This window comes from Lissotriton helveticus, chromosome 5_1 (assembly GCF_964261635.1).
Source record: "Lissotriton helveticus chromosome 5_1, aLisHel1.1, whole genome shotgun sequence".
Lineage (NCBI taxonomy): Eukaryota > Metazoa > Chordata > Amphibia > Caudata > Salamandridae > Lissotriton > Lissotriton helveticus.
In genome coordinates this window covers 7,963,611-7,985,018 of record NC_136065.1, presented here as the reverse complement: position 1 = coordinate 7,985,018, position 21,408 = coordinate 7,963,611, and the positions used below count along the sequence as shown (strand labels likewise).

Here is a 21,408-nt window from a genome sequence, read left to right as displayed (position 1 = left end):
GCTGCACCGTTTCCACTTCCATAGGGTCCGTGCAGCGCTTCAAGTCTTGCTAGGCTCGACTATGGCGGAACCTCCCGAACTGCCGGAGCTAACATACGTTAAAAAAAACCCAACCTCCAGTAACCTGATTTCGCGGCTATACAAGGCAGGACAGCTTCGCGGGGAGCAGCCACACTCAAAAGCCCGACTGGCATGGCAATGGGACCTGCAAGTGGAGATAAGTGATTCAATGTGGAAATACTGCTGTCGCAATACTAAAAAAGTGTCGCTTAATGCTCGACATAGACTCCTTCATTTAAAATTTTTACACAGAGTATATTACACTCCTGAACGCCTGCATAGATACGGCCTCCGACAGTCGTCGGAATGTGAACGCTGCCATGCACCGGTGGCAGACTTCCTACATCTGGCATGGTCTTGCCCGGGCATTAACAAATTCTGGGCAGACGTTTTTCTAGAACTGGGTCAAATACTCGAGACTGAGCTCCCAGCAGACCCTGCGTTGGCGTTGTTGGGACATTCCAGGATTCTCCCTCCAGCGACACGTCGCCTGGCAGATATGGGGCTAATTATGGCTCGACGTGCGGTGGCACGGTGTTGGATGCGGGGGCCGCTCCCGACTAAAGGCAGATGGGCCAGGGACATGCTGTATGGTTGCACCCAGTCACAGCTCTATAGCCAACTTCTACCCCCTGTCAGTAGACCAAAAAATGTTTGGGACCTGTATCTGACTTACGTCTCCAATAAGGACGCCACGGGACCGGATAAGGAGGAGACAGAGGAGCGGCAGGTAGGGGAGGAGGGCCCTGAGGATTAGATGCACAGTACACGGAGGCTCTAGCGGGATAGTGGGCGGGACTCCTGGGACTTAGAAGAGGCTGGCGGGACACAAGACATTTGGGAACACCCACATTGGGCCACACGCGGTGCGGGGGGGGCCTGACGGCTTAGGGAACCTGATGAGTTGGGGGGTAGCAGGAAGGGCGTGACATGGGCGGGGGGGAGAGGCGCTGTGGCAGTAGGTATGTAGTGGAGGCAGGCACATGGGCAGTCAGGGGGGGAGGGGCGGGGTTGGGCGGGGTTGTTGCAAGAGTAGTGATAGACCTGGATTTCGTTGGCAGACAGGCACACTTCACAAATATCCCTACCGCATAGTAGACATCGAGACCACGCTTGCCGAGGTCGGAGGGGACGGGGCGGGGGGCGACGGCGCACTCGAGACATCCACAAAGTTGTGCTATATAAGACCTGCGTCTCCTGACCCTTGGGATGACGGTGTACTGATTATACGACCTGAATTGTTTTTTGTGCTATGTATTTACGTTACCCTACATTGCTGCGTAGGCGAAAAGCTGTGTGTGTGCACTGACGACGAATAAAAGTTTATAACCCAAAAAAAAAAAAAAAACACTCTATGAAACATTATGGAAGCAGATCTGAATTCCATGGTCAAGGAACGCATGATCATAGGAGACCCCCCGGGCGCCGCTGACACGAATGACCATCAGCTGCCAAGAGAAAGACTGAGTACAGGCTGGCATCAGAAAACTGTGTCGACATGCTTGACTTCACTCCTGCAAAACATACCCTTCAAGACAAATTGTTCCATTCTTCTACAGGATATTTCTTTATACATTTTATAAAGCTTGGGCCTTGTCTGAAGGACTGGTAAAGAGAGTAGCCTGATTATTTACTAAGAACAAGGGAATGAACAGCACAGATCAGGGGCAGCCATAGTAAAAAACATTTATTATTACATCATCAAGCATTTACATTGCTGTTTTATTGGCGATGAGAAAGGACACTCAGGGATCTGGAGCAGCTGAGGATGGATGGTTTGCAGGCAAGGATGCAGATTGAGTTAATCCAAGACTGAACTGGTAGCGGTTCTGGTTAATGGGAAGAAGCGACGAGGAGAAAAGATCACGTTTAAAATGAGTGGCCTTCCAGTCGTTAACACATTTGAGAGCGTAAGCTAGATGGAAACGCCACTGAGAGAATAAACCTTAGGATGTACCGGCATATCATCTGTACGTGAAGATAAAGGATCCCCGAGCTCTTCAATATGATGCCAACTAGTTCAATATATAGAGTAAGAGTAGGGGCCAGAATGGAGTCCTGTGGGATCCCTTCATTTAAGGCAATCGACTTTAAGAGACAAGAGTATATTTATATCACTGTGAGCGGTTTGCCAGGTAAGATGGCAACGTCTCCAGTCCATCAATGGCCATACATTCGGTAGGGGTTTCAATGCGCTTACAGCAGTTCACTGCATGCCCTGCAGCAGACCGGTCGGGAACGACTGGAGCTGCTCTATTCTATGATGTTCGAGCAGTAGCGGCACCCCCCCCTCCCAGCGCCTTGAGACCCTACGGGTGAGTAGTGCGCTTTACAAATGACCTGATTGATTGATTGATTGATTGATGAGGAGCGCGCTGTGCATCAACCATGACCTGGAGCAATGGCGCATCGAATGATGTGTACCGCAGAGTTCTGTTCTGTCGCAAACGCTATCCAACTCTAACCTGGCTCCCCTGGCTGACATCCTAGAGTCCTGCAAGACAGGGCATCATATGTATGTGGATGATACACAGTTGCATGTCAAGACAAACCTGGCAACTTTCACAGCCCTGTCTCAGGATGATCATGGATATAGGTTATTTGGTTGAGTCTAAACAGTATTAAACCGAATTTTCTCAGCTCAGGCCAGAGGAAATGAACAGTGTGTCTCCTATCTCTTTGGACACAACACACAATTTGAGTGCACACTTTAATAATGGTTTATCAGGTACCCTCCAGATTAAACGCCATCGTCAAATGTGCTTTGCATCAATTATGTCAGTTGGAAAGAGTTCTGCCACCGGTCCACTGGCAAAATGTTGCTCAGATATTGCCATAATCCGCATTGGGATCATTCCAGACCTATATTATTTCATAAGCATATAGGCTGGTCTCTTATGCATACTGCTTTCAAAACTTCTTAGAGTTCAAAACTAGGCGGCTCACCTGTTATTTGATCTGAAACAAGACCACATCACTCCAGCTCTGAACTCCCCCCACTGGCTTCCAGTAAAAGAAAGATCGACCTTTAAAATACTTTCACTCATTCAAAAAGCATTCCATGGCCCTCACCAAACTACCTGTCAACCCTATTTGACGCGTATTAATAGACAACAGGTTCAAGACCAACCATTGCTGAGATCACCGAGGCAATAGAGATATGTATGGAAGGTTATTTCTCCCTGTGCGGGGCTCCGAAGGGAAAGGCATACCTCAAAATCACCAATTCCCACGGATATTTAGATTGCTTTTTGTGACGGGGCGGGTCGCCCCTGTGTGGAGAGCGAGGATAGGGAACCCGTTAACCAAGACTGGTGGTCAGCTGTGCCCTTTTCACCCCTTTCTCTTCCCCTCCAGCAACCTTCGTCCCTTCCTGAGGAGGAGTGGTCAAGCCCTGACTATGCGTACCCTTGGGGGTATGAGGCGGAATCGGGACTATGCGCCTTTAACTCCGACCACAACAACGCCGTGACTCCGCCCATCTTGAACGCCGTCGCGTCAAAAGAAGGAGGATCCCGGAAGATGCCGGACGACGTTTCCCCGGAGGACGACTGCGGTGAGGAGTGGAAGCCGAGTACGGAGCAGAGATCGACCAGCCTAGCGGAAGACATCAAGCCAGGAGGCCAACGTTTCCGTGAAGCGCCCCGCCACGCTCCCGCGGGAGGGGCGTGGCTGACAAAGGTACGGGGCAAAGTTGCTGGGTGGGCAGGTTGGAGTGGCTGAAACCACTCAGTGTACATACCGCCTCAACGTCTCCCTGTACCCTTTCCTCACGAGCACTTTCGTCACCCCGATTCTTTGTAAATACACTGTGGCACTAAAAGTCCCTCACTCCAGGTCCCTTTTCGAGTGTGGTTCAGAACACTCCCCTGATACCTCTCTTCTGTCCGTTTCCTTTTCCGGTGGTGTATTCCCGGACTCCGGCTGGAGGTCGACGGTGATTTCGTCATTCTGGCAGCAACCACCTCTGGACGTCGCAGAACCACCCTGGAGTTGCCGGTGTTCCCTAAAGGCGTCAGAACGGAGCCTGACGAATTTGCCCGCATTAGACTGTCTAACAGAAAAAAGAAAGCCTATCTTAAAATAAAGCCCTCTTTGAAAGCACTCTTTCAGCCTACTGACTCCGTTCCTTCCCCTGTGAATCCCACCCCGGTACACTTTTCATCTACGGCAACACTCCCCGGTTTAATCCTAAATTTTTCCTGGTGCGACAAATATAACCGGATCCGACTCTTTACCAAGGCTCTTGGTGACGTATGCTTACTGTAGATTTCATCGTGTTTGAGTCATATTCAATAGCGGAATATCTCCTGAATATCTCCGGGTACCGTGCATCACTGCTGGATGACCGACTGGCTCTTCATCTCCAGTCTCGCCAAATGGACTGAAATGCAAGGTACTGCCCCCCTCATATGTAACCAAATTACAAAGTCCATCCGACCTCTCAAATGAAACAAGAACATCGAAAATAAAAAGGCACACATTTGAATGTTTGGGTAACTGAACATATTTCTTTCGTTTGGCACTAGAGGGCAGCAAAGCCATTGCTCTGTTATCACTAGTACTACGAACTGCATTTAAATATCTGTATTAACAAGCAGTGCGCGCTCCCACAAGTGAATAACCAAACGTGCACGCGTTGCCATTGATGGCAATGGAACGCGTGCACGTTTTTGGCTGAAAAGCCAAAGCGATTTCAAGAGGTCTTTTTGCCTTTGCAGCGCATGCGCGCTGCGTAGGCAAGACCTAAAAAGGAACAGGTTTCATGGTTTTGCACAGATTTATCAAATGAGCGCAAAGTTATTAACAGTCAAAAAGGAAATCCTGCCTGGGAATTCTAAATATACCTGCAGAGTGGTTATCGCCGCTCTGTAACAAAGGCAATTTTTTGTAGGGGAGTTTAGGGGGGGGGGTGACCTGCATGAATCACACCAGGTTTTCTCAGAATGCCCTTCGAACCTCAGTCTTTGGCTAAACTCTCTAATTTTCCGCATACTTCCATGAGGAAAACATCTGAAATCTGCAGGTATCTACAACAATTCTACAACCAGCATTCCCATAAATCTCCCCATTAAAACGGTTCACACTTGTGTGACTAGGCCTGGCGCCCATGACAGGAACAGATCAAACAAGGGACCATATGAAGTCAATCTGTGTACCACCGTCACAATCACCGGCCACAGACCAAAGTGCATGCACTTACCATACATCACGGTCACAGTGTCCGGCAGGCTGCTGTGATACACCTCACATCTGTACATTTTCTCATCATCTCCTTCCTGAACTTCCACTGTTTTCTGGGCCTGGTAGGTTCCATCAGGGTTTGGCAGGATGTCCATCGACTCCCAGGGCATCTCTACCCCATTCCTGACCCATTTCACCTCAATGTCTCTGGGATAAAATCCATAAGCGTAGCCGGTCAGAAAGGTGCGATCATCCTTCTTTTTTCGTGTAACCATTGTTTGAGGGGCAACTGGAAGGAAACACAATAAGTACAATTACACAACAATCACTTTAGGGTGTACCCAGTACGTTATTTGGAGTTACTTACCAGTGACACTTTTCTACAGCACATGCTTTGACTACCCCCCCTTCCCGGCACTTCTAGGACCCCCTGTGCACCTGCACAAAGGGGGAACCTGGGTAGAAGGGCTGCTAGGAGAAGCCTCCCCACAGCCATCTCGGATCACAGACTCCACTACATTGGTAGCTCCATCCTACAAAGAGATGAGGATGCAACTAGGAGCTCAAGGAAAGGGCCAAAGACGGTGACAGATGTTGGTGCTCACCCGCAGAGGCTCGATGGAGGTGAAACAAGATGAAGATTACAGGGAAGCTCACAACAGTCCTTAAAATTAATTTATCACACTACATCTTTACCGGTGTTGCACTGAAAGGACTGTGTTTAGTAAGAACCAGAAAATCAAATTGCTTCTTTGAACTGAGCTTATGCAATTATTTTCATAGTAAGACAGACAAATATTGGTTGAATAATATGATCCAACGCGCTCCCTGACTGCATGTTTCCTGCCATTGTACCTTGGCTGTGACAAATGAGAGGAGGTCATTTTAAGGCTCGGACAAAACTCCTTGATCAGATGTTACTAGCTCCAGGTGACCCTAAGAATTGGATCAAACATATCAACAGAAGGGCAAAGCGTGACAACAGAGCTGGTCATTATTAAGTCGCAGGAATGCAGGTTAAGTTGAAGTTTTATTCATCAGAGAGCAGGACACCGGGAAGCCTCCAACACCACTCCAACCGCTCGATCAACTGCCTCTCCCAACCACCATTCCAGAATCCTTCCCTTTTCACAGTCTATGCACATGCCAAATAAGACCAAGACGGCAAGCATTGACAAATACAATTACGCGACCCAACAATCATCAAATCCACCACTATGCAGGAACAAACTGGCAGGTTGATCTGTGTGATATTTACAGCAATGAGTAACAGACTTACACCCTTACAACTAAAAGTAATAATGTACAAGTTACTTATCTCCGGTAATGATGTATCTGGTAGAGACGATTCTAGCGCAGATTCCTTAACATAGAATTATCCCCAGGTGTGAGACTGGACCAGGAAAACTTTCTTTGCCCCAGCATCTCTGCGCCGCCGGGGGGGGGGATACCACACGACTCCACCCTGACGTCGTTCGTGGGCGTGATGTCAGCGAGGTCACATAAGCCCAACCCCGGCGCGCTGACATCAGTTTTTTTCGGAGAACTTTTCCCACCACAATGCGGAGCCTTCACAACAAAACTGAGGAGAGTATGGGAACAGTGTGCGAAAAAACAGTGAAACAAACCATAGAGAAACAAACGGTGAGGAACAGCAATAGTTGGAAAAGTGTCAAGCACTAAGGTACCAGAAGACCATTGCAGCGAAACCATAGCGGGGAAAGAGCAGAACACCACTCTGAGGAACAACCGTGCAAGCTAAGGCGATAGCCATCCTGGAGGCACAAGCACGTTAAAGCGCCATAGCAGAAGAGAGAGAGAGAGAACGAGTCTGCAACCACAAACCACACAGTGAAGGGCTACAAGACCGAAACAGAGGAGCAACAGCAATCCACCCCCAGACCACACCATCAAGGAGGGCCATGTCCCCTGAGAGAAACAGAAAGGGCCAAGGGACAGGCAAAAGAACCCCCAATGCAGAGGACTGAAAGAGGATCAGAAACCCCAAACAATCAAAAGGAAAAAGAGTAAAGCAGGTCCCTTCACTGGAGAGAAACAGCTGGAGGGATGCAGAGGCACACAGAAACCAACCGGCGCCGTGCATAAAAAAAAGGCGGGGGTAATCAAGCAGAACAAGGCATCCTGTCCGGAAGAACGCGAAGAGGACACCCACAGAAGACAAGCCACCCAGGGGCAGGCGAGTGCAGGAAACCAAGCTGAGGGTCTCCGCAGTACGGGGAGGAAGGGCAGGTCGTGAAGGAATCTGCGGCTAAAATCGTCTCTACCAGATACATCGTAACCCGAGGTAAGTAACTTGTACATCTGACAGAGACTACTAGCCGCAGATTCCTTAACGTAGCATATATACCCTAGCCATACCCAGAAGGGAGGAGGGCCTGCGAGAGAGCCTACCCAGCAGGGAGAGATACAGGGCCCCAGCAGGGGACATATCACAGGGACAAGAAGGGAAGGCCAGGGGACCGGACCGCAAGCCTAACCAAGGGAGAACCACCCTAACACCCCGCAGGGGCAGACAGCGCCCGTAGAGCCTGAAGGAACAAAGAACCACCTCAAACTCCAGGAAGAAGAGGCAGAACCGGAGGCAGGGCCTGCCGTAGGAAACACACACAGTGCGAGGAAACAGCTGAACAGACAGCGGCCGCAAGGCAGCCAGGGCAGGAACTGCTCCACCGCCAATAGCGCAGGCATAAGAAGAAAGACACAAACATGCGAAGCCCAGGCAAAACAAGAGGCAGGGCACAAGGGAACACACCAAGGGCCACGACGGTGGACCAGAACAAGCAGGCATGCCGCAGGCAACACCAAGGAGCAGGGCACTCAGAACAAGCCAGGCGCAAGCCGAAGGCAGAGACCAGGGAGGGCCAGGACACACCCCAAAGGGAGGCCAGTCCAGAGACACGCACTGATCCACAAAGGAAGTGGGACCAGGGAGAAGAAAAAGAGAGACACGGAGGACGGGTCCAAGCCGTCAACCAGGACACAGAAAGCCAAAGAAAACCAGCCCCTCTGGAACACCAGACAGAGGACAGGCCGAAATGCCAGATAGAAGGGCGGAATCACCACAACACGATGCCGCAGACAGCAGGCCAGGCTGGTCTAGCGATGTAGCGAACCTGGAGAAGGGCAGGCCTGGGCGCAACGCAAGCTGTGCCAAGGCAAGTGTCAAAGAGACCGCACCTGGTGTATACCGTGACACCATGGAGGGTAAGGAACCAGAGGGGGATGGCACACCTTCCCAGCACAGGACAGGGCTATGTAATAGCTACAAGTACCCCACATAGGGTATTCTATGTCCCAATAAAACATGGGAACACCTCTTAGGAAAAGATTTCACAGCAGAGGACAAGAACAAAAAAAACCTGCAGGTTGAACCACAGACAGCTTGCCAATCAGCCAATAAAAGAAGAAACAGAAGGCCCAATCTCAGGACCTACACGGGCTTACGAACAGCCAAAACCACAGTCAAAAAAGAAGGTGGGGGCTGCACCGGCAGCCAACAGTGCCGAAGGGCCAACCGAAGGACCCTGAAGGCACAGCAACCACACAGAACACACAACCGGGGCTACCAAACCTTAGATCCCAGAAAACAATGGGAGAACTCCTCCCAAAGCACACCAGAGGACTGACAATCAGGTTTACTGAGGGGGAGGGGGAGGAGGAAGAGGACTAAGCCCCGCAAGGAACCGCTGACTGGTAGAATCCGCAGGGGCCTGAACCAGAACAGCGCCATCGAAAGGGAGGCCAACCAGACGCCCCTTAACATTCTCAGGGAAAACACTAAGCCGCAACCAAGCATGGTGACAGAGGGCTACCAAACTAGCCATAGCACGACCAAGAGCTTCAGAGACATCTAAAGCCGAGCGAAGAATAAACGCGGCCAGCTCCCGGCCATCCAACACGTGGTGCCGCATATCAGCGCAGGCACAATCCAGAGAAGCACAAGACAGAAGGGACTCCACGGAATCCCACAAGCTGGAAGTGGCTCTAGCCAACACACAATGCATGTTGAGGCCCGCATTTGCCTCACTGGAGGAAGTGAAGATGTTACGCCCCCATGAATCCAGCCTCCTGTAACGGAGGAGACAACACAGAAGGCAAGGAAGGAAAGGCAGTCTGCAGAAGAGGGCCCCGGGTAGAAGGGTGGAGGGGAAGACAGACTGGATCTTGCAGAGCAGGATGGTGGCATAGCAGGAGCGGCAGTACGCCCCCAGGCCCCCAAGAGAGAATAGAGCGAAGCTTCGAAGGGAAGAAGCAGCTCCCGTCCCACCAGAGCCTTGATGGGGAACCTCAAGCAAATGGTCCGTGGGAAAAAGGGTAGCTGGGTCGCCCATGCGCAAAATCCCAGCGGCCGTGGAGAAAGCTCGGGTGAAGGCAGCACTCGCCTCCGCAGGGCAACGCGGTGGGGAAAGCAGTTCCTCCGTGGGTGACGGCTGCAAACTAAGCCGGTTATCCCCCAGTCCAACTGGAGGAAGAAACGGCCAAGTTCGGAATGGAGGAAGGTTGACAGACGAGTGGGGAACCTGAGGCTCCTCTGGGGAAGACTGTGGGTTTCGGGACAGCGAAGAGCCCTCCTTGGAAGACGCCGGGGAAAAAGCCACGACGCGGCATCCCGTCTCCGGGGAAGAAGAGACAAAAAGTTGGTGAACCTATGGAGAAGAGGGGGCCTCCGGAGAATAGTCGACGGCCCGACCCCGGCACAGCGCCATGGAATCCGTCCCTGGTGCCGGCACGACGTCGACCGGCGCAGAAAGGGATGCCGAGATGACCTCCACCACCACCCGTGCTGCAGGAGAACGGGGCGGGGACGGAGCCGGGGCGGCTAAAGAACGGCACCGAAAAGGCACCGATTCTAACTCCGACGAGGCAGCCGCCTGCGTAGAGAGACGAGGGGGCCCGGGGATGTGCCCCGGCCCCTAACCAGCCCCTGCGGCGGCGCCTGGGCCGACAGCTGCCTGCGACTGAGCGGAGTCAGCTCGGCCTCAGACAAGGCCGCCGCCTGCCAAGAAGACTGAGGAGGACTCGAGGACGAGCCACAAGTCCCGGAAACCTACCGCAACACCACAGGGACCGCCACGGGGGTTTGCGGCGAGGCAGAGGTGCCGTGGGGCGAAGGGGGGAACCCCGTAGGGCCGCACCCCAATGACACCACACCTCCAAGACCTGAAGCCGAACATGTCGGCACCGGGGCCGGAGCCACCGGTGACTCCGGCAAAAGGCACTGTGTGTGGCAAGGGATCCGCTTGGACTCTAGTCGCCCCCACATGGGAAACGGTGGGTAGGGCGGCGACACACCAGGCCACATGACCCATGGAGAACCCGCGCCTCCCGCAGGGTGGGGACGGTCCCCGGGAACAAGCTGTGACACTTACCAACTTACCAACGGGCGAGCGACGCCCCTCTGGCATCGGAGAAGGAAGATGTCGGAGGGGGAAGCGGCGATTCTTGGACCCTTCCGCAGGGGACGGATGCAGTGACGACACTGGCCTGGACATGCGGGCCTAAAGGAGTTTAATCCGGCGCTCTTCGGCTTTATATGCTGATAAGCCTCGCAGTATGTGGAGTCATGGTGCTCACCCAAACACCACATACAAATGGGGTAAGGGTCCGTCGCCGACATCTGGCGCGCGCAAGACGAGCAAGTCTTGAAGCCCGAAGGCATTCACACACTGTTCTCATCTTTACTAAGAACAACAAAATGAGATTAATCATTAAACCCTTCCCTTCATTTCCTCTTATGGGCCCATAGTAAATCTATATACCAGCTATCTATCTCCACAAAGTAGCATCAGGGAATCTCAGAGCGTGCCTTTCAGTGTGTACAGGCACCCGGGGAGCACCACCATTTTGACGACTGCAGCCCAGCCAATCAGGGACAAAGGGGGGTCCCTCCGGAATCGAAGCCCGTAGACCTTCCAGTACTGTGCCTATATTAAGGTCCAGAAATTTCTGTTCTGTGTGCGTAATCTTGACTTCCAGATATTGTATCCCTTCGGATCCCCGTAGGAGTCCCACCCATGGGAGCCCCCCAGTAGGGACTCCGGCTAGTGCACCCATCAGGCATAACCTGGACTTTTGAATGTTAAAATAGAGTCCTGATACCTCCCTGAAATCCCATAGGGTGTTCAGGAGTATGTGAACTGAGTACTCTGTGCTCCACAAATATACCATGGCATCATCTGCGTACAAGGATATCTTATGGGTTGCATTCCCCGCTGGGATTCCCCAGGGCCCCAGTGCACGACGTATCAGCTCGGTAATTTTCTCTACAGCCAACGCAAACAAAAGGTGTGAGAAAGGACACCCTTGATGGGTGCTCCTTGCAGTAAGAATCTGCTTGAAACCATACCGCCTGTACGTACCCTGGCTACCGATCCATGTATAATTATTTAACCCAGGCTATGTATTTAGGGCGAGTCTCACTTTCTCCAATACCTGCCAGAGGTACTCCCAGTTTACGGAATAAAATGCCTGTTCAATAACTAGAAATACCAGGGCGCCAGGTCCACCTTCCAGGTGTAGCGCATGGTAAACACGAGACAGTCGCCTGAGGTTATCCATGGAAATTCTCTGTGGTATGAATCCACACTGGTCAGTGGGTATTAATGTCAGTAGATGGGGTAGCAACCTTGCCGCATGTATACACCAAGGATATTTACATCTACATTTAAAAGTGATAGCGGTCTATTAGAAGAGGATTCTACCGGGTTCAAGCCTGGTTTTGGCACCAGGACTCTGAGGGCCTCAATCATGGTATCAGGTAATCGCCCCCTCTGATGGGCCTCCTGATATTTCTCCAGTAATTTCTCTATGACCAAATCCACATACTTTTGGTAGTATTCAGCCGCGAGACCATCGCCTCCCGTCGTTTTCGAAGTTTTTAGTCTGCTGATTGCATCCAGGATCTCTTCACAGATAATGGGTGTTGGATGGTGTATTATTAGTTTGGGGTAAGTATGAACCTACCACTAGCTATAAGGCCACCAATGCATTAAAAGGTCCAGACAAGGTCTCAAAACATTATCCCTTGACTCAACCCTTGGTAACAGGCTGCAAGCAGGCAAGCTTAACTGAGGAGACAGTTATTTAAATACATGAGTACATTAGATAAGGCACAACACATAGTAAAAATCCCAAACTAATTTAGAAAAACAGGAAATATTTGCTATATTTAAAATGACACCAAAACGACAAAAATCCAATATAAGGTACTAGAGATCTGAATTTTGAAAGATTAAATACTTTATAGTGCTTACAAACTTATTGCGCCCCTTTGGGACAACTGGTCGGGCTTGACTGGGACAAAGTCAAAGTTTGAGGCCAACCGTGATGGAGCCTTGGTTGATACACTAAGCGGGAGGCCCCGGTCAAAATTTTACCTTCACAATTAGAAACTTTTCTGGAGGATTTTCTCTTGATGGCAAGCAAGCCTTTTTTCAGGCTGGATTCGCAGCAAGTTCGCAGGCTTGGTTCTGTAGGAGCTCACGGCCAACTCCTGGCGCTTTCAGCGGAACAAGCCTGAAATCCAGGATGTGTCGCAGTTGAAGGTGGTCAGCTTGTCTCTCAACTCCAGGTCGGTCCACTTATAGAGCTTTTCCTAAAAGTTCCTCCAAACTTCTGGAACTTCTTCCTGAAGTTCCTCTTGAGGGTTCAAAGTGTCCAAAACAAATATCCAAGTGTGCAGCAGGCGCAGTCTTTAAGATTGCAATCCTCTAGTTGCAGATCAGGGTTCCAGCAGGATAGTCCTTCTTGTAGCTTCAGACTGAAAATCTGAGTTGATAAGTGTCTCTCACATATGTATTCAATGATCTGATCAAGATGAACGATTCCTCTCCAGCAGAGTAAGGCCTAGCTAAATAAACCTACTGGTGTGGCTCATTTCCAGTAGCACTCCCCCTCCTGACCTCTGCCAATTCCTCTCCTAAGCCTGCTATCTGGCTGGGGGTACAGGATGAGGGGGTAGGTAGGCCTGGCATTCCTGGTTGATCTGCTCTTCTTTGAAGCCCAGTTTTATTTACCCAGCCCCCTCTCTGACCTGTCCTCTGAAGCTGTTGCGCTCTCCATCAGATAATAACCTTTGCTCTAAACATCACTTCATCAAAGTGGCCTGGCTAAGCCTGCTACGGCTGACCAATCAACGGAGGCTGCCAGAAAGCTGGACTTTGGCTCCGAGACAAGAAAGTGCTATAACTTCTTTACTGTACTTTCTATGATAAATTTAACAGTGGCACGTTGTTGGATTTATCATTGACAATCGTCTTTGAATGACTTTTGTAGCTCCTTCCTAGCAATATTTGTAATTAAATAATATATTATGTTGTTGGTCCATGGAGCTACTAATCTACAATGGGGAAAACAAACTAGAGAGTTATCCCTCACCAGGGCATATAAAACATCTTTTATAATGTCCCTGCTTATAGTTACTATATACTATACTAATACTATAGCTATTATATACTAGGGATGTTTTGACTCCGAACCTCTCATTACAAAGAAGGCGGTCGAAGTTGAAACTGGCTGGTTTACCGACTGGGTTCCGACAGGCTCAAGAACCCCGTCGGAATAGCTTCTGAATCCCTAATGGATGGCGTATCCACCACCAGGATTATGAAGTCGGCTTCAGACAGGCTTTCCATGTTGGGCTTACCGACTTGATAAGCCTGTCGGAAAGCGACTTTGGGGGCCCCAAGCAGGGCCCCCTTGCCTCTGCAGGTTTTGGACCGGGAGGGCACCGTGCTCCCCTGTAAATCCTTGCACCGTGTGGCAGGCATTTACAGAAACTCCCATGTACCATTGGGAGCTTGTGCTGCAGCCGGTTTCCGACCGCAGCGGAAGGCCTCATAGGGAAATGGGAGTTTGCGACTGCACCAAGTGCGGTCGCATCATAATTGCGGTTTTGGACCGCTGACCCAAGGTTGGTCGGTTACGAAATCGCACTAATGTCGGTCGGAGGATACTCAACCCGACATCATAATCAGGCCCAATATGTCCACTACAGCATGGGGTCCAAATTCAGACTTGAAGTCACTGCATGCACACAAACCAGATGAAATCACACACTTACTTTGGGACCACATGTTCTTTCTACAGCTGCTGCAACTGGAGGTTTCATACTGCTCCAGCACTACACCACAAGACCCCTGGTCCAGTGTACATTGGTGGTGAGTACGCACATTCCACCGACACCCTAGAACGGTTTTCCTGAATGCAGGTTACTTCAGAAAAAGGATTATTTAAGCTTTACTAAGGAATACAAAAAAAGGTGATGGGTGGAATACTCAAATTAATCTCAGTCACTGGTAATTAGTTGGGCCACATCACAACTCATCATTTTTTTGCCCACAAAACCACCTCTGAAGGAAACCAGCCATATATATGCAAATCATCCTCGGTCCTGCTCCAATAGGATTGGTCCAGCCGGAGCTGCCAGGCCAGGCTTATTATGAACCAGAACAGAAGCAACCCGGGCCAGAAACTTTACTCAGAGCAGAGTGACTTGTGAGTCAAATACAAAAACAGAAGGAGCACATCCAGCATTTCTATATTAATTGTACAAAACCAATCCTAACTTCTCAACCCTTTGGTAGTTCCAACTAACTTCCTACTCGAGGTTTTGTGGTTCCACAGTACTAGACAGGCACTCATGCAAAGCAGTAGCAGCCATTTTGTATCATCTGACTGGTTCACATCAGTCATTCATCTGCCATTGTCTTTCTACTAGGCTCATCTGTGTGGCTTCCGTTATTCGAACCTTAGACAGACATACGTGAAAGACTATAGCTGGAAGAATGATTGTTTAGTTTGCAGGATGTTTTCTCGCAGTCTTTTTTACAATGTCGGATTGGTATTTTTCCAATTCTTCTATTAATTATCGTCTTTGTACTATGCCTCAAACTCTGTGTGAGCACTGGAAGTGAGGATTAGGCTTATGGCCTTCCTATCCTACGTATAGCAGACAGAATAAAACAAACTAGAATACCCAATAAACCGTGGGCTGAAACCACAAATAAACATGGTTAAAGTCAACTGATCATTACAATATGAGTACACAATATGGTCCCATAATCTCCCTTCAGCCTCAGTCTGTGCTACGTGAGGCAGTAGAGATACATTGTTTATCTTTGTTAAAGAACGCGTTCCCTTCAGCGGCTGTTTGCAGCGATTGGGACCATTTTCCCATTGATAAAGGGAACCTTGAGAAGTCGCCTGTTTACCACCTCTTGCAGCGAGGGTTGGCGTTCCTCCTGCAAGCCCAGCAGTCTGCCTCCGTGCACAGACAACTCTGAGGTGGTGAAGAGATGCACAGGTGGTCTCACTCCATTTCTATATCCAACCTTAGCGTGTCCATCCATCGTCTCAGATGACCCCGTCCTGACTCTAGGCATGTTTCTGAAATCTGCAGTGGAGATTGTCTCACTGTAGTACTTAAGTGAATAATTATCTTATAACAGCTGGGAAGTAATTGGCAGGCGGGGCTGGCACACATCTGGTTGAAAGTTTTTGTAAACTCTAGGGACATCTATCTGGCAAAGCAGCTGAAGACCACGGCTACCACATGGAGGCAGACTGCGGGAATGAGGAACAGGATTCCATGGCGTGGATCCAGATGTTCCCTTGGTGAGGACCATGGCTCCCACATGGAGGCAGATGCAGGAATGAGGAACAGGATTCCATGGCGTGGATCCAGATGTTCCCTGGGTGAGGACCATGGCTCCCACATGGAGGCAGACTGCGGGAAGGAGGAACAGGATTCCATGGCGTGGATCCAGATGTTCCCTTGGTGAGGACCATGGCTCCCACATGGAGGCAGATGCAGGAATGAGGAACAGGATTCCATGGCGTGGATCCAGATGTTCCCTGGGTGAGGACCATGGCTCCCACATGGAGGCAGACTGCGGGAAGGAGGAACAGGATTCCATGGCGTGGATCCAGATGTAGCCTTGGTGAGGACCATGAAGACGTTTGTTGAAACCACTGAACACACGTCTGAAACAGCTACAGAAGATCAGTGAGCACTTTTGATGGCTCCCACCATGATGGTACCGATGAGACTACCCTGGGGCTCCAGCACCTGGGATTTAGACAGGAAACTGCACGGAGCTCCTGGTCAAAGCAGATAAAATTCACAGATACGGAGGAGGAAGAAAAAGGAACGAGTGGCCTTTTTGCTCCCTCGAAGCACATCATTGAGCAGGATAAAGTCTGGGACTGGCATCTTCTTAGGGTGGCCAGCAAAACACTTTGAGCTTAGAGTGAGTTAGAGAATACCTCCTCAAGACCTGGAACGTGCCTAAGGCTCGTCGAAGCCACAGGAAATCAGACATTCTCACGTGTCTGAGTGGAACCGTCCCCTGATAGTCGTCTAAGTGCAAAACATTCTCCGGCGACCAACAGATCAGGAGGTCAGGCATCTCCTTCGAGTGGAGTACACCAATCCTTCTGTTGGGTGGAGTGCCCCAGGCAAAGTTACAGCCACAACGGAGTTAGAGGCCAAGGTGAAATGAATGATTGGCCCCAAGAGAGAAATATGTAGTAATTCGGATGCAGGGCACATGCAAGACTTGCTTGAAGTTGAGGTTTATTCAGCAACAAAACACTGACACCCAAGGCCAGCCACCACTCGGCAACTGCCACTAAAACATTCTTAAGATAACATGAATGGAACAGTATTGACAGCATTCTTACACATTGCGATAGTGGGCTTTCTTGGCAACATTCCTCAGAAATACCACTTCAACACACCTAGACTTCGCATCCACCATGACAGCAGCATACCTTTCTTCAGGTAGATAAGCAACATGTCTTATAGAGTCTAAACACACTCCTCAACCAACCAACCAAACTCATCTTGCACACAAGCGGCAGTTCCTCCACTAAGCCGGAGGAGCGCCGCCCACTGCTCGTTGAGCAGCGCAAAAAGGGAAAATAATATGATAATAACTCAGTGTTATAATCTTTTTCTTTTTCTGTACTGAGGCAGTTTTGTTTAACTTACGGAGCGGGGCTGGGCTGTCGTCACAGCCAGCAGAGGGAGTGGTGGTTGGTGCACTTAAGTGTGCATGACAGTTTGGCTGGCAGTCTTGGGCCAGCCAAGCAGGCATACGCACTTAGCATTTCCCCACCTGGTTGTATTGTACCGTCAGGTGGAGAAAATGACAGGCTCCCACTCTCTGTCTGAGCGCTGAACTAGGCCACTCAGACCAGTCATGAAGCTGTTGTCATGCTGGTGACTGCAGCGTTGTGATTGGCTTTGGGGAGCCTGTGTGTGTCCATGTGTCAAGAGAAGAGGATGGAGGAGAGGTGGTGTCCGGCAGCCAGGTAGGTGACATTTTTTTTTGCCAAACCACCCCACCCCTGCCTCTGCGCCCTACCCGTATTATTCTCTGACAGCCACCACTGTTACACATACAGGCTGCTCATGTGTGCTTTATGGCTCCTAAATTTAGCATCAGTCGTTTCCCAGAATTATGACACGTCACATTACTCCACCCACTTTTCCCCCTGTCCAGCCAATGTTCGCCACCACACATTTTCTTTCAATCTCTTAAAAGTCAACATCTGTCCGATAAGACCTTCATGTGCCAGTTGAATCAGCTTAGGTCTTAACCCAAATGGCAGTAACAACCTGTCACCCCTCATCATCACTTTATCGCCACAGGCAGATAATTGCAAAATGGTCTCACACCTTCAGGCAGCATACTCTCACGTCTAACTCCCCATTTTATCAAAGTAACCACAGCTTTCAGGGTATTGCCTTCATCCATTCCCACCATCCTTGAAGCCAAACCCTCTAAACCATCTGTAAAATCTAATACACTTGCTACCATCTTCTAAATTTCAAATTCACGTTTACCCATTGCCCTAGCTGACAAATGGGTCAAACAATCTGCCACCTTATTTCCCAATCTGGAACATATTCCACAGTGCAGTCATACTGAAATTTTACTGCCAGTCTTTCTAAACGTCCATAACAATTTCTTTGTACCTGAAGTCCTGAGGTCCTTGAGCAAAGGTTTGTAATCAATTCTCAAAATCACCTTGGTTCCCCAAATAAATGTACAAAAATTCTTTGTCACCTATGCAGCAACTAGTGCCTTTCCCTCCATGACTGAATAGTTTCTCACCGCTTCGGTCAGCGAACGAGAAACAAACGCAACAGTTTTCTCAGGACCAGAATGTACCAGAGACAGGACAGCTCCGATGCCAACAACACTGGTATCCAGCGTCAGTATATTTCTAAGAACAACCTGAAAAAGACTAGAACTTCCACTGGCAATGTTTTCTTTTAGCTCAAGAAACGCTGTCTGTTGAGCTCCCCCCAAATTAAATGTTTCTCTTTCCGTAACAATATTCTCAAAGCTTTTGATTTATGGACAATATCCTGTATACATTTAGAATACTATTCCACCAGTCCCATTAATGAACGTAGTTTATTTCTGTCATCTGGTACCTCAGCATTCACAACAGCTCTCACAAGGTTCAATATGAGCCTCACTCCCTCTCCTGAGAATAGATATCCCAAATATCTCAACCTCCTGTTCCAAAATCGTACACTTTTCTTTACGTAAGATCAACCCCGAATTAGAAATATGAAGCAAGACCTTACACAAAGCTTCATTGTGAGAAGAAGCAATGTCTCCAAAGGTTAATATATCGTCTTGGAAAAACACAAAATAAATTTACTTCATCCAAAGTACTTGACATCAGTTTTTGGCAGATCCTTGCCACAAATGACAATTCAAGCGGCAATCTTTTGAATTCAAACACCCCCTCAGACATAATAAAGGTCATCATTGGTCTTGAATCTGGATGTAGCATGAGCTGATGGTAGGCACTCTTTAAATCTTGTATCAGAAATACCTACCCCCAGACAACAACAAAAATAGTTAATTAATGTTTGAAAGGGGAAAACGGTCTGTGACAATGTTCTTGTTGAGAATGTGCAAGTCCACGCACAACCTCAATGAGCCTTCAGCCTTCTTCGTTATCACCACCAGAGAGATCCATTCAGCAGCTTCCACAGCTTCTATTATTTTGTCGTCAATCAACTGATCCAAATTTGCCTTGAACTCTGTTTGGACTACTATGGGAACTTTCATTGCAACATGTCTGACGGCACGGCACCCTTTCACCCATAATCTTTCGCACATATATCCACCGGCCATCCCCAGACTATTCCCCAAAAAGGTCTGATAATCTTTCAAAACAGTGTCTAGTTCTACATTTTCCCACACTACGATCACTTGATTCACAGCTCTTGGACTGACAATGTGCAAATCATATTGGTGCAATCAGCCTAGTGTCAGTGATCCAACATTTGCCCCGTAGACCTTTCCCACAATCTTTCAGCCTTTAAATTCAGTTGTTCAATCCTATTTTTGTTCCTTGGTAGTGTTTCAGAATTAAATCAGTTGAACTGAGACCAACATCAGGCCAGGTGGAATCAAAAATCTGTTTCGGTACTATGGTAAATCCCGTGTCCACCATCAGTGAGACATGTTTACAATTGATGTTAAAAATGGCACACAGATGGATTTTCCTCCTCACCAACCATCAAGTTCATTGACGTTGCTGGTATCAACCATCAATACTTTGTATTCCTCATCCTCCTTCACCTCATCTACCACAGAAACACATGCTTTGATCACAGCCTGGCACATTCTGGAGAAATGCCCTTTTTTACCAGACTTCTGGCATTCTTTGCCAATAGCACAGCAATTGTTTGAATCTGCCAAATGGAACTGGGTTGCACATTTGTGACACAAAGCTACAGACAGTTTTCCAGCACAGTTTAATGCAACTATTGGTCTGAAATTTCCTCCTCTGTTCTTGATGTTTGAGAACCAACTAATTTCCTCCCCACAACATTAATTTGATCCAAGTTATCCCACAAATAAGCCACTCTGCACCCTTTTTGAGCTCTAATCGTTGCATTCGCTTCATGCACTGATCCCTTTCGTCAACCACCTTGGCTACAGTTATGGCATTCTTAAGCCATAGATTACTCGCTGCCCAAAGTCGTTCTTGTATTTTCTTGTTATAGCACTGCAAGATTATTTGGTCTTATTATCTCCTCTGTCATTTGGCCAAATTGACATTTGCCAGCTAATTCTTGTAATTTAGTCAAAATATCATCAATTGATTAATTAGGCTTCTGTGGCGGAGTTTGAAATGTATGACTACACATACTGGATTCAAGCTAGCCTGGCTGATGACGGCTGATTAGCCAGAAACGGGTCCCAGGATGCTTGTTTCCGGTCCAGGGAAGACATGGCTTGGCAGTTCGGGCTGGACTGTTCCCATGAGGCATAGGGTCAGGCTGATTTGGATATGGCCATGTCGGAACTGGGATGGCAGAGTGAGCTAAAGAATGATGATGGATCAAACCCAGATCAGTTGACTGGGGTGAGTGCTTTCATTTTTCACCACTCAGTCCATCATCACCTTTGGTTTTACGCATAAATATCAATGTTCACTGACTTTGCATAATTGATCTATAGGCGTAATTTTGCTTCTTAATACACATAAGTGATCTCATTATCTTGTTCATCATGAACGGCAGGTAATTATTTAAATATGTGTTGACCTTCTTTAGCTTTAGACCGAAGAACTTTTTCTCCAGTTAGAAGGAAAACCAACATCATCCTGTGCCTATAAATATTTCTCAAAAGTTTCAATCCAAACCTTCTGTTCAAATGGAGGATTTCCATGCAACATTAAAAAAAACGTGGTGGGGTTACAATGCTTTGAGTAAAACTCATATTATTGAAGTAGGATTTCAGATACAGGGTTTACCACAGTTCTTGGAGGGTTAACCGAAATGTAGGTGTAATTGAAACCAAGGTCCACTAGGTTCACTTGTAGACGACTGCAATTTCCTCCTGCTGGCTGGTGAGGATGGTCTGGTGTGCAATCTTGTCGCCCGCTAGGATTGCCACAGCAATGTCGGGTGTTAATGTGGGGTTGAGCCAGGTTTCCATGAGGAAGAGGAAGTGCGTTGCGTCGCTACTCAACAGGTCCCAGATTTCGGTTGCGTGCTTGCTGAGAGATTATGTGTTGAGCAGCATGCATGAGAGGGAGGGTTGGCATGAGGATTCGCTGTGACGTATGGCTAGGGTCATAGCTGGTGCTTGCATGGGGTGAGTA

General features: G+C 48.8%; 1 pseudogene across 1 annotated transcript in view; it reads right to left on the bottom strand.

Annotated features, from left to right (window-relative positions):
* Positions 1-21,408, bottom strand: part of LOC144752354 (major histocompatibility complex class I-related protein 1-like) — a 1,183,291-nt pseudogene that overhangs the window by 129,069 nt on the left and 1,032,814 nt on the right. The window contains exon 5 of the transcript XR_013594111.1: positions 5,264-5,533. The product of XR_013594111.1 is annotated as a major histocompatibility complex class I-related protein 1-like (transcript). The remainder of the gene's footprint in view (positions 1-5,263; positions 5,534-21,408) is intronic.